This window comes from Dufourea novaeangliae, unplaced genomic scaffold, assembly GCF_001272555.1.
Source record: "Dufourea novaeangliae isolate 0120121106 unplaced genomic scaffold, ASM127255v1 scaffold164, whole genome shotgun sequence".
NCBI classification, from domain to species: Eukaryota; Metazoa; Arthropoda; class Insecta; order Hymenoptera; family Halictidae; genus Dufourea; species Dufourea novaeangliae.
The window spans coordinates 81805-94349 of record NW_015374038.1 but is presented as its reverse complement, the minus strand read 5'-3'; positions in this window follow the sequence as shown (position 1 = coordinate 94349).

Sequence of the window (12545 nt, the reverse complement as noted above, 5' to 3'; positions counted from 1 at the left end):
GTTTTGTGTACGGTAAGAAATGTGTACATATACATACGGTATAATATGTACATATAATAGAACCTAGTCCTAATAAAGTTAATAACATACTAAAAATTTCATATCGTCAGGAATTGACAGACGAAATTTACTTAATAGGTTAACAATCGACTGACAGCGATGGATGCACGCGGGTCGATTGTATCTACGATCATAAACATTCTGATTTATGTTATATAATATATAAAATAATATATATTTTTTGCAATATATAATAGAATTAATTGTCGTCAGAAAATGCTGTGCATGATTCTTCATTAGGCAGTATTTCTTGCTTATGATATATCTGTCCTTTATCGATCTATCATCCACACCTCAATTAACCCATCATCAGATCATCCATACAATATACGCCTATCGTATGATCCTTTGCCTTTCTAACAAGCTCAGCTGCATCCAAAACGGATGTTTTTTAACGAAGTTATGGCCATTTACGGAAACGCCTGCCTCTTTAAGGTTTCATGTCTTTCGTGCATGGCACCGTTCAATGGTCTGCGTTTTTGTAAATGAGTATAACTTCGTTAAAAAACATCCGTTTTGGATGCAATTTGGCTTGTTTTGAAGGCAAAGGAATCATTATTTCTTAAATACATGCAAAATACCGAACACTGTTGTCTATGAGGAACATCCGTTCTCAAATATGAACAAAATTTTACAATTTTAAGGCCCTCTTTATAAGGGAAGATTTTACCTCTTGGGCACCGAGTTCAATAAAATCGAACGAAGTTTCAAGCTTTACGACACGCGGTCCGCGCCAGGCAGCGTCCCCGGTAATTGTCGGCCAAATTCGGCTATTACCGGCTCGCGCGTCGTCGCCTAGGCCATCTGTAGATTGCCTCGTATGATTAACACGCCGTCTCTGTCGCACTGACGCGTCTCTTTGTGCGACAAAAGTCTGTCCTTGTCGCACTCACCGGCTGTTGTCATGCGAGGTGTCTACGTGATTGTTTGACCCGGCAACTGATCTCGATTACCGTTAATCCAACGGTAATCCCCAGTCAACAATTAGCAGCAAAGGTAATCGGTGCTCTTTTTGACGCGGTTAACATTTGGCCTGTACTAAGCAGTCTTTCGTTACGCTTTTATTGTATTCGTGCGGCAATACAGGAAACGTAGGCGCGCCTTTTAATTGTATTATCGTTTATTGTTAGAGTGTTGTTCTGTTTAAACTGTATTGTGAAAACATTGCGTCGTATTCAACGTATTCATACAAAGTCTCCGAAGAGTGCACAGCTGGTGGCAAGTCGCAGGTATACGGCACCACCGAAAAACGTATTGACAAATGCGATCGGTTCAACGCACTCAATGTTCACATCACTGCACGGCCACTAACACTGACAACCTAACACGATCACTTCATTTATTTTTAGACGCCAACCTAGTAGCAATTTTTGTTGGCATTTTGTTGCACTATCTGTTTACTTATACGCAGTGAAGTACTAAAATTAAGTCATCATTTTTCGAGTTTCGTATTGGTTTAAAAAATACAGGCCATATTCGCGAAAATGGATTGTATTTATGAATTTATATTTCGGAAACTATTTGAAAAGTTTAAAATAACTATTCACTAGCAACGGTGCATTATTAATAGAGCTAAACAAAACTTATGTACATTATATGAACTAAATTTATATATTCATAAACCGGAAATAATGAAACGAAACGAAAGAACGCTAGAGCCATTCACAGATGTCGTGAACGTTTTTCATTCCCCCACTTTCACTACATTTGTGGCAACTCTCAAATCTTTGAAATTATTTTACAGACATTAGACCAATTGTCTTTATGTACTCGATGTATTTTTTTGGTTTCATTCCTTTTGTAAGCATATCTGCAGGTTTCTTGTTTGTGGAAATGTATCGTATCTCCATCGGTCCTTCTTGTACCTTTTCTCTAACCATGTGATAACATATGTCGATGTGTTTAGTTCTTGTGTTATCCATCTTACTCTTGGAAAAATCTATCGCTGCTCTGTTGTCACTGAACATTTCAAAACCTGTCAAACAATGCAATAAATCTAGTTCTTTAAGCAACATATTCAGCCACATGATTTCTCTAACTCCATGCGACATTGAGATATAAGGTGGGACAACAACTATGTCCATTTTGAATATTGCCGTTATTTGTAATAATATGAAAAAATGTTACATACAAAACTTACACGGTATAGAGGGGGGCATATAAGTTCATCTCTATATTTTTTTAATGGAATGCTATGTTTTTTTTATCGCGACGTGATAGCCGATGTTGAAATGACTTTAGCGAGTTATCATTGATGGTCATGCAAGGTCAAATGTGGTAATAAAATAACATGCACGTGATGCAGCGATACGAAGATTGCAACTTTGCATTGACGCAGACGGTCACCACTTCGAGCATCTCCTGTAATGTAAGAAAGTTTATTTTACTACCACATTTCACCTTGCATGACCTTCAATGATAGCTCGCTGAAGTCGTCTCAACACCAGCTATCACATTGCAATAAAAAAAAACATAGCATTCCATTAAAAAAAATAGAGATGACCTTGAAATCTTCTCTATGCCCTTACCCATGCAGAACATGTTTGTGTCACAATATGTCCCCCTCTATACCGTGTACATTTTGTATATAACATTTTTTCATATTATTACAAATAACGGCAATATTCAAAGTGGACATAGTATTGTCCAATACTGTAATATGTATTAGTATAGACAATAAGTTATAATGTGTAAGACAAGTTTATAAAACATTATAATTAACCAATAAGTGTAGTACATATTAATAAAATAAATTGAACCATTAAAAGACCTATTTCTTGAACCATACATCGATAGAGTATAAAATTCTGAGTAATAATGTACGTCGTACGTCTTAAACATAATAGTTAACGAGATATTTACAAAAGAATCACTGTATTGAAATCGCTGTATTGAAGTTGTGGGGCATCAGCTCGAGTACCTATAACTTCGAAATAGTAAGTGCGTATTAAAAATTATTTTGCAAATATCTCGTTAACCATTAGGTGTAGGACGTATGAAGATCAACTCATTTTTTACTCAGAATTGGATTCTCTATCGATCTATGGTACAAAAAATAGGTCATTCCGTTAAACAAAAAACAAGGTAACCTTAAAATCTCTGAAATCCTTCCAGCCACAAAGAAAAGCACGTACCTTGTAAGATGTGCCCCTCGATGTCATTTAAGTTCCACGCCTCAAAATATTCATAAAGTGTACCGTTAAGTCATTATTCGAGGTGATCAAGTTAGTTGACACACCCTGTATAGGTGAGGTTGCTATAGCATTCCAAGATTAAAACAATAACTGTGATAATAATAATTTTAATTGGAATTTTAATTATATCGTGTTATGAGGCGTGGATTTGGGATCAGAGAAACAAGATCACAAAGATATGTTAAACTATATCTATATAATATAAAAGTATTATAGAAAAAAATAAAGAAAGAATACATATATATGAACTGTTTAAACAAATATAATAAAGTAATAGCTCAACGACACACTCCGCCTTTTACACACGTTCGTACTGTAACATGCGACAAACAGTCAACACTCAGCACGCACTCCACGCACATTACACACAGCGCCACATACTTCCGCTTATAGAGAAATAACGAATCTTAACATATCGAAATTCTTAGTTCATTCTAATTAAAAAGTACAACAAATATTAATTGAAGATTAATATTTTTAATCAGCGTTTGACGATTAAATTATGTTTCGTTTGGCATTATTTTGATTAAAAAAATCTTAGGAATATGTTAATGAAAGTTTCATGAAGAAAGAAGCCAAAATAAAAAAGGTTCATTACTGTATTAGACATTACTACTGTTTCATGGCTCACGGATTAACAGGTTTTATCATCTTTCCGATACTTTATTGTCAACTGCATCGACTCTTGGCCGTTAGTAACATAAAAAATAAGCCGAAGTCACATAAAAAAGCTCACATCTTAAATTTATGACAAAGAGAATTTTAATAAATAATTGTTAATCGAAATTTTAAATTTGTAATTTAATTGATGATTGTTTCGGAATGAAAATGTAAGAAACGCGTTCGTCAAAAATAAATAAGACAGGGCGCTCTCGCACCGTACTGCGAGCATGTCAACGATTGCGTGCGCCCAACGCCGATTTGCTAGTTTCGTCCCTGAATTTCGCGACCGTGTTGCGTTAGAGCGTGTGCGTTAACGTATTTACGAAATCTGTGCAACTCTGTTCGACTATCGATTATCTATCGATATTATCGTGGTGATTGATATTTTTCGAATCCATCCGGCGCTTTTCTGAAAAATCCTAACGAATTTTGAACTAAAACCAGTAGAAACTTCTCTGCTCACCGGGTATTCTGTCGTGAACCTTTGTGGTAATCGCAGATCTTAACAAACTCCTCATTTTTCAACTCGTGCGTCAATTATCGCAACACCACAAGTGTTATATTTAGCGCTCTCAATGCTCGAGTATAATTCGTGCCGATAGTCGGCGATTAGTGTAAACGATATTCGTGATCGCCTAGATTTTTCGTGTACGGCACTCTCGAACACCACTTCGCGGCTCTCCAGTGCCCACCGAGTGTAATCGTGTTTTCGTGAGACATTGTTAAGACTCTCAACAATAAACTATTCCGGTCAAACTCTGGTGTGTTTTTTCGCTGCAACACCACCTTCACTCCGTTTCCTTTTCAGAATAGAACTGGCTATCCCAAGGCGGTCGTTTCAATCCAATGATCGACTCGGCCTGCGATGAACTCGCAACATAAACATTGATTGAATGCCTACTTCATTCGCCAGGAACTAACAATTGAATGCTTACTTTAATCGTTAATAGAAATTAACGATTAAGTTCCTACTTTAATCACTAACCCAATTCATGATTGAATTCCTACTTTAGTCTTCAATCGCAGCAAACGATTAAATGCCTACTTTTAAATTTTGCCGAACTCTGTTGATTACTTCTTAATTACGTATTATGTACACGGCGTATAACTTCATTGGCCCTTGATCAAATTTTAAAAACAAAAATATCATTATTTATGTGTGACATGAGACTATTCTATTAAAATCTACAGCGCATAATTTAGTTATAGGCAAACCGTTTAGATCGTAACATAATTGCTTACTTAAGATAAGGGCTTGTATGAATAAAATTAAGAGAAGTGCGACCTAATGATGGAATTGTGAATACACGGATTACGAAATAGAATATTATGCATGCGATAAGGAATGACTGACAATGTGTTTTTATATAACGAGTTTGTTAATGTTTTACTGTTTTATTATATAATACTTTACTGTTATAAATACGTGATAATGTTTGGTCTGGTATATCAAATATTTGTACTACAATTTAAATACAAATATATTACAGTGCTATTGGGGAAAAAATACAGAACAAGTAAGCAGCATTGAGCTCCTAAAACTATGTAAACCGTAAGTAGGAATGATGGCAACGCATAAGCGTTAGAAAAATGATTATATCAAATGTTGTTAATGCTACATCCAGTTCAACTACTAGGATTAAACCCTTCGACTTAGGATTTTTGGCGTTTCGCCACGCGGGCGCGCGAGTTCATGGAGTCATAGCCGCGGTGACACTGGGGGGTGTAAGCCCTGTCGCGGCCAGTCCAGAGGAGAAGACAGTGTCGAGAGGTGACCCCTCGACACTGACAGTTGAAGGAGGAGGACTCAGAAAGGACGGTTAAACCCCGTCCCTGTGGGCATTGATGCCAGAATCGTGGGATAACCACGCAAGCGCTTACCCTCTCCATACCTCCCGTGGGTATTTTACACAAGCATATTCTACCCTGTCTGTGAGCTCTGCCCCACTACGTCCTACTCGGCGACTCCCCAACACAAGCGTTTTCTACCTCTGTCCGCGTGCGCTCTGCTTCGGGTGTTCTCGGCAAAAGCCCTACGTCACACGTTTACGAGGCGACGGCCGAGTGGCCCAAGCCAGGTCAAAAATCCCAAATTCCAAGCAACTTAAGCTTACGTCCTAAACGCCGAGAGCAGCATAATTTCTCTCACGCGCTCATGATGAAAACCCCGTTCGTATCCCGATGTGACGGTTTTAGTTTTTATTTTTAATTATTGTATAATTTCATTTTGTAATATGTCAGAAGCATTTTTGTAAGAAGCATTTTTAAAAAGTGGGAGATATATTTATTCCTCTTTAATATTTAAATTTTATATTACACAAATACATATTTTCTTATATATACACAAATTATGCTTACAATTAAATGTTACCTTTATTCTAACTATTACAGTACATACATATGAAAACATTGGAAGAAAAATCCATTTCATTAATATGTTACGTACAGTAAAATGAAAGCTTGGATGATATTAATTTGAGAAGCATTTTCCAAATTAGATTTTATTGTTAAGTTGGTCCACGCATATTTGGGCAACCCTATCGTAAATGGAAGTAATAACGGGACTCCACGGTGGCCCATTGTAACACATGATTTGGAAATGTCTTTATTACCGGAAAGTAGGACAGTATCGAATTCTTAGAAACTAGTTTAACGTAAAGGGACTTTAAATTAGGCGCAATTATACGCGCGCCGAATACATTATTGTCAGATTATTTCAAAGGGGTTGGTTAGGAATTTCCCAGATTTTAAAAGAAGCATTTCAGCATCTCAAAGAAATGAATATACCGTGAATAAAGAAAGTCCATATTGAAGACGGAACACTTGTAACATTATTTAGAGGAGAAAAAGAAAAGACGATGTGTTGTATTTCCATGCATATTTTCCATGCTCACCGACATCAAATCTAAAAAAATGCATATGTGTGGACCAGCTTAACAAAAAAATTTCATTTTGAAAATGCTTCTCCAATTAATATCTTTCAAGCTTTCATTTTACTGTACGTAACATATTAATGTAATGTATTTGTTCGGAAATGAGGCTCCTACCGAATTCGGCAGCCTTCCACCAGCGCGAGATAACCATTCGAACGCCTCGACGCTATTGGCGTAATTATACGTTTTCCGGTGACCTCTGGCTTAATCGTAATCGTAATCGTACATCGATCACCACGCGTGTTACCGTTCTTTATCCAACCAATCTTTACCACACACGCAGATCATAGCCTTTAAGCTATAACCATTAATTTATAACACCGTAAACCATTAATTGTGTTGTGTTATATTTATTGTTATATTTATGGTTGAATATGCTTGGTAAATACCCACGGGAGGTATGGAGAGGGTAAGCGCTTGCGCGGTTATCCCACAATTCTGGCATCACTGCCTGTGGCGGCCCCGACTCCCCCCACCTCCTTATTGAGGTGTGCTCTTGCCTCTTTTGGGGCGGGGTCGACTGTGAATGCGTGCTGCATACCGATGCTCACAGGCTGCCCTACGCCCGAGCGGGTCACCGGGGAGTTTTAACGAGGTAAAAATCCCGCATTGGCTGCCTCCGCCCCAGCGGAGGCGGTGCAGCTTTCGAAGGTTTCTCCCCGATAAAAAAAAAGAATTTTTGGCGTTGGTGCGTATGTCAGAATTACTTATTTACTTATGGCTGCATTGTGTCGACACCTTAAGAAAACTTCTGTTTAGATTTATGTATGATTTATTTTACTATTCAAAGACATGAATTGTTGAAGAAACAAATTATTTGCTTAAGTTCATATAATGAAAATTCTCTGTACACGATGAAAATTGCTGCTCTGGATCAACTGTTCACAGCGAGTCTATTTGCTTCTGATAAATGATCAATTTATACGGTTGGAAAGTTGAGGATGTCCTATCGGTTGTATAAGTTTTCTTGATTTTAATCTTAATTTTCCTCTAACATATATAATATATTAGAAAACCAGCAAAAAACTTGAATTCGTCAGCAGCAATGTCATTCGCTCTTTCGTTTATTATGTTGGACTAAAACCTATGGCACGAACGATATTCGTGTTCGTGTTTTTTCAGTGCTAACCTGTAGTCAGTGACAGAAGTGTCACGCGATATTGCAAGACAAGGAGTTAAATGTTGTAGAAAATGACATAATATCGTATAACAAGTACTTAAACCCAAACTCACTTTAATTATTATATTACATTGTGATTTCGATTCAAGTAGTAGCAAATGAGAGTTTACTTGGAACGGAGACTCGTATTTAAAGCACATTGAGAACATACACATTTAGAAAGTATTTGTGTGTACTAATGAAATAGGGAGCGTCTATAACGGTCTATGATACTACGAGACTATTTACTGATAAATAATAAATGTCGATCGACCGAATATGAATTTTATGTATAGGAACGACGTTTGCCATGCCTTTCGTTATTAAAGGACTCACGACTGTATGTAGCGAACAAACGCAATTATAAGCGGTCTACATATGGTGTTAACCATATTTCTTCCTTTCCTCTATTATTTTCGCGATAAACATCCATGAATTCGAAGCTAGTCACGATCGTTAAGCCGAACTAGAAGTAAACAAACCTGATATAAGGCAGAACGTACTGAAACACGATCGATCGCATTATGATATCACACATGACAGAATAAATATTTAATTGAAAGATGACAATTAATTACTGCTTAGGTAACAGACAATATATTTAAAGAACTTTATCGTTTCACGCTGGTGAATCACGCAGCAAGACATGATTCATTATTTCTTTAATGATTTGTAATATGAAAACAGATTTGCGTGATAGATAAATATTCTAAGTAAAGAAGTGTAATCACAGTTTCTAGAAACAACGTTTCCATTACTGTTTCACTGTCATTGTGTGAGTAAATTTAGTTCCTACTAGGGCTATTAGTAATAGCCTATTACTTTTACCCAGATACCCGAGATACCCGGGTAAATAAAAATTACCTGGGTACCCGGGCATCCATATGAGATATCCGAATATATGATAGTCGAGAATCTCAATACCGGAGTCGATTTTTTTAACGGCCATTTTCGATCAATATCGGCAATGAACGGAACAACCTGCGAAAAACTAAAAATGATATTACCTGCACGTTACGATTGCACTCGAATGTCTTTCTGTTGAAAGCAATGTGTGCAGGAGGAAAAGGTAGATAAAAAGCAAAGGACAAAGGAATGATAGAAAAATATAAAAGAAAAAAAGGTCATAAAAGAACAAGAACAAAACGTAATGTACATACCTTACAAACATTTACGCGTATAAATATTGTAATAAAAATGTTAATAAATCTTTGGAAAATAATATTGCAATCTCCTTTTGTAAGGAGTAATTATATAATAATGAGTAAAAGGTAAAAGATTTAAACGTGGTTTGAAGGAACACCAGAGTTCGGAATGAGTAGGACATCCGCTTCTGGTCGCGAGCGTATTGGACGTGCGAGAGAGAGAGTGGAATTCTGGGAGAAGAAAAAATATTGTGAGGAGGTGAAGGAGAGAAGTGAAAGTGAGTGGGAAAGATGAAAAAGGTAAAAGGGAAGGGGACAAATGGGATAAGGGTGAGGGGAGACGGGTGTTATTTCCTGTAGTTTCATTTCCTCTTTTCATTGCACATTTTTCTGATCATCTACGCTTGCGGAGGAACGAACGAGAACCGCCAATTCAGCGACACGAGGAAGCTACGCGCGTAGTCGACCTTCCTCGACGTTTTCGCGAATCATCACCTGTTGCTACACCGTATCTTCCACGGTTTCCAATAAACGAAAGGGGGAAGAATCTACAAAACGATTGTTCAAATCGGGGACGCTCTCAGTTACTTCTCGGTAGTTTCGGCTCTGGCGTTATTCTACAACAGCGAGTTCGTTCGCTCTTCGACAGTCGCGCTTCGCTCCAATCTCTTACACGCGACAGCGAGCTGAGTGATAACGGTCACTCAGCTGTTCAGTGTTGGGTTTCCGCGATGAAATCTCCTCCTTGTGGACGTATCCCATAGTGCCAAAAACCTTGTGTGACGAATCCGAACGCCAGCGAGTCTTCCGCCCTTTCAAGGAGACCCGAAATCCCGACCGAACCGACTGAAAGCGCCAACAAATCTATCGATCATCTTCATCATCATTGGTATGTTAAGACTTATTTGTATCTTTTATTTATTCAACTGTTAAAATATATCTTTGTTGTTATCAAGAACGAGAGTGATTTCCTATCCCTCCCGTTCCCTATCCAAACTGCGTACTTCACCGGTAAGTTTAGACAGGGCGTGCTTTAGCATTTTAAGGACCCTTTATTGTAAGTAAAGTAACGACCGCAAGGCGGGACGTAACAAGGTGTAACCGTACTTAAGGTATAACCGTAAGGTGTAACCCGTATCGACGAGTGCCTGTATCTGAATGCCTTGGAGTTTAATTTCGACTTTCGGACAAACATCACTAATTTCGGAACCTTGATATGGGTCTTCTTCTGTCATTAGTTCGCTCCGTGGGTCGGAAAATATGGTGTTGATCTTTTTGCTTACAGTATCCCCTTTGAAGTCTTCGGAGGGCCCCTCCACCTGTGCGGGGACCGTTTTCAGGCGAATATTATTGGTCCTACGTTGTCGTTTTCCGACTCCTTTGGCTCTTCTACGTCAATTTCTTCGATGTTCGTCTCATTTTCTTCGTCTATTTGCATAGTCTGCATCCTGTTGTTCGTGAATGGTCGTCTCTGGCGATCTTCGACGGGACGATTTTGACTTGGACCCGATCGATCATATGGTCGTTTGAATTCAAACTGGTTTCGACCGTTCGTTATGTTTGTTGTTACGTTCCGTGGTGTTGTTGGATTCGGCTGGCCTTGATTCGTAGCACCGAATCTTTCGAAGTTTAGCGGACGATTCACCGTTCCCCCATTATCAAAACGTTCGAGCAGCGAAAGGAAACCACCGGTTGTGGTGATATTTTGACGTATTACGCAGTTGTCGACCGCTTGAGTAAAGTGTGGGGAGATGGTTAAAACAATGTCCGCGTCTGATTGTCTCGGGTTTAAATCTCTTGTGGCCCCGATTAAGCGCATCGCGTATGCTACACGTGTTATACCGGCGTCGGGTCGAAATGCGCCCATTTGAAGGTTTTCCCTAATCTTCCTTTGTGTTGCTATACTCCAGAATCTATCCAGGAAAGCCTCGGTGAATTGTGGCCATGAATTTATTTCGTCCGCGAACAAGTCCCACCATTCGCTTGCAATACCTTTTAACGCTTGCTAGATTATAAACTTTAATTCATTATTTGGCACTCGAGCGGCCTCGATGAAGCATTTAATCTCTCTAATAAACTTATGCGGGTTTTCCGACGATTTTCCCTCGTATGTCGGAAGTTGCAGCTTTATGACAAAAGGTCGCGACCCTATCATCGGTGGCAACTCGTTTGTTGTGTGGTCTTCCGCCATACAACGCGTTTCTCTAGACCAGGCCTGTCCAACATGTGGCCCACGGGTCATTTCGCTAGATGACGCAGTACCCACCATCACTCAGTCCATACCCCACTACTCGCTTGCGCTGCGATGCGATCGTGGGGCAAGAGGTACGTGCGGATAGGAATTTCTGGAGCGTCAGAAGTGGGGACAGTCAGAGCATGTACACACGCTTTCTTGCCTCTATATCGTCGGGCTTCTTGTGGATATGGAGGGGGATCATTCCCCTCGGCTGAAAGAGCAAGCCGGTAGGGGCGATTATCGATTTTGGCCCGCGGGCCACAAGTTGGGCAGGCCTGCTCTAGACGATCCGGATGTGCATCCACCTATGGCCCTTGAATGATTGTTCACGGGTGGCGTTCGCGTTCCTCCTGAATGTTCGGTATTAGATACGCGGCCAGTATTGTTCGACTCAGCCCTGCCTACATCTACGCGTGTTGATGATTCGCGTATCTCTTTTCGTAGGTTTTCTTCGCGTCGCGTATTTTCGCGAGGGTCATATTCTATTTGAGCTTCGAGTCCGCGTATCGTATCCCAAACTGATTCTCGATGTTCTATTAGTCTTTCTAGATGCTCGCCATTTACTTCTCTCATCCGTGTCTCGAAACGCTGTTCTAACTCGCGGATCGTGTTTCGCTGTTGCGCGATTTCCCCACGTAATTCTCGTATTACGGCTAATAGTTGTTCATAGTTTGAATCGTTAATTGTACCGGATCCGCGTCTAATATTTTCACCTGACGGACCAGATGCTATTTCTGACGGCGACCTCATGACTCGCGATGTTGATAATGCTCGGCCGTGAGCTGTTTGATCGGTGACCGTAACCTCGCTGGCGTTCGCCGTGTTTGCTTGCTTCCGTGTTTTTGTACTCATATTCAATTCTACGACGTTCCTTTGTCTGATTCTCACTCGCTGTCCCTGTTCGGGCGCCAATTATGTAACCGTACTTTTTTATTTTTTAAATACTTTCACGAAATTAAGTATACCTGATCTGTAGGGCGGTTACTCTACTTTCCACTGCCGTTCCAACGACTCCCAGAACACAGTAGAAATGCAGGATTCGTGCCTTCGGGCACAAAAGGACAGAGAGTGGTGTAGTCAGTTTTTAGAAAATCGTAGACGAAATCTGGTAAAAGGATGGTATATTCTGTAATGCCCTTGATTTACAATGGTTCG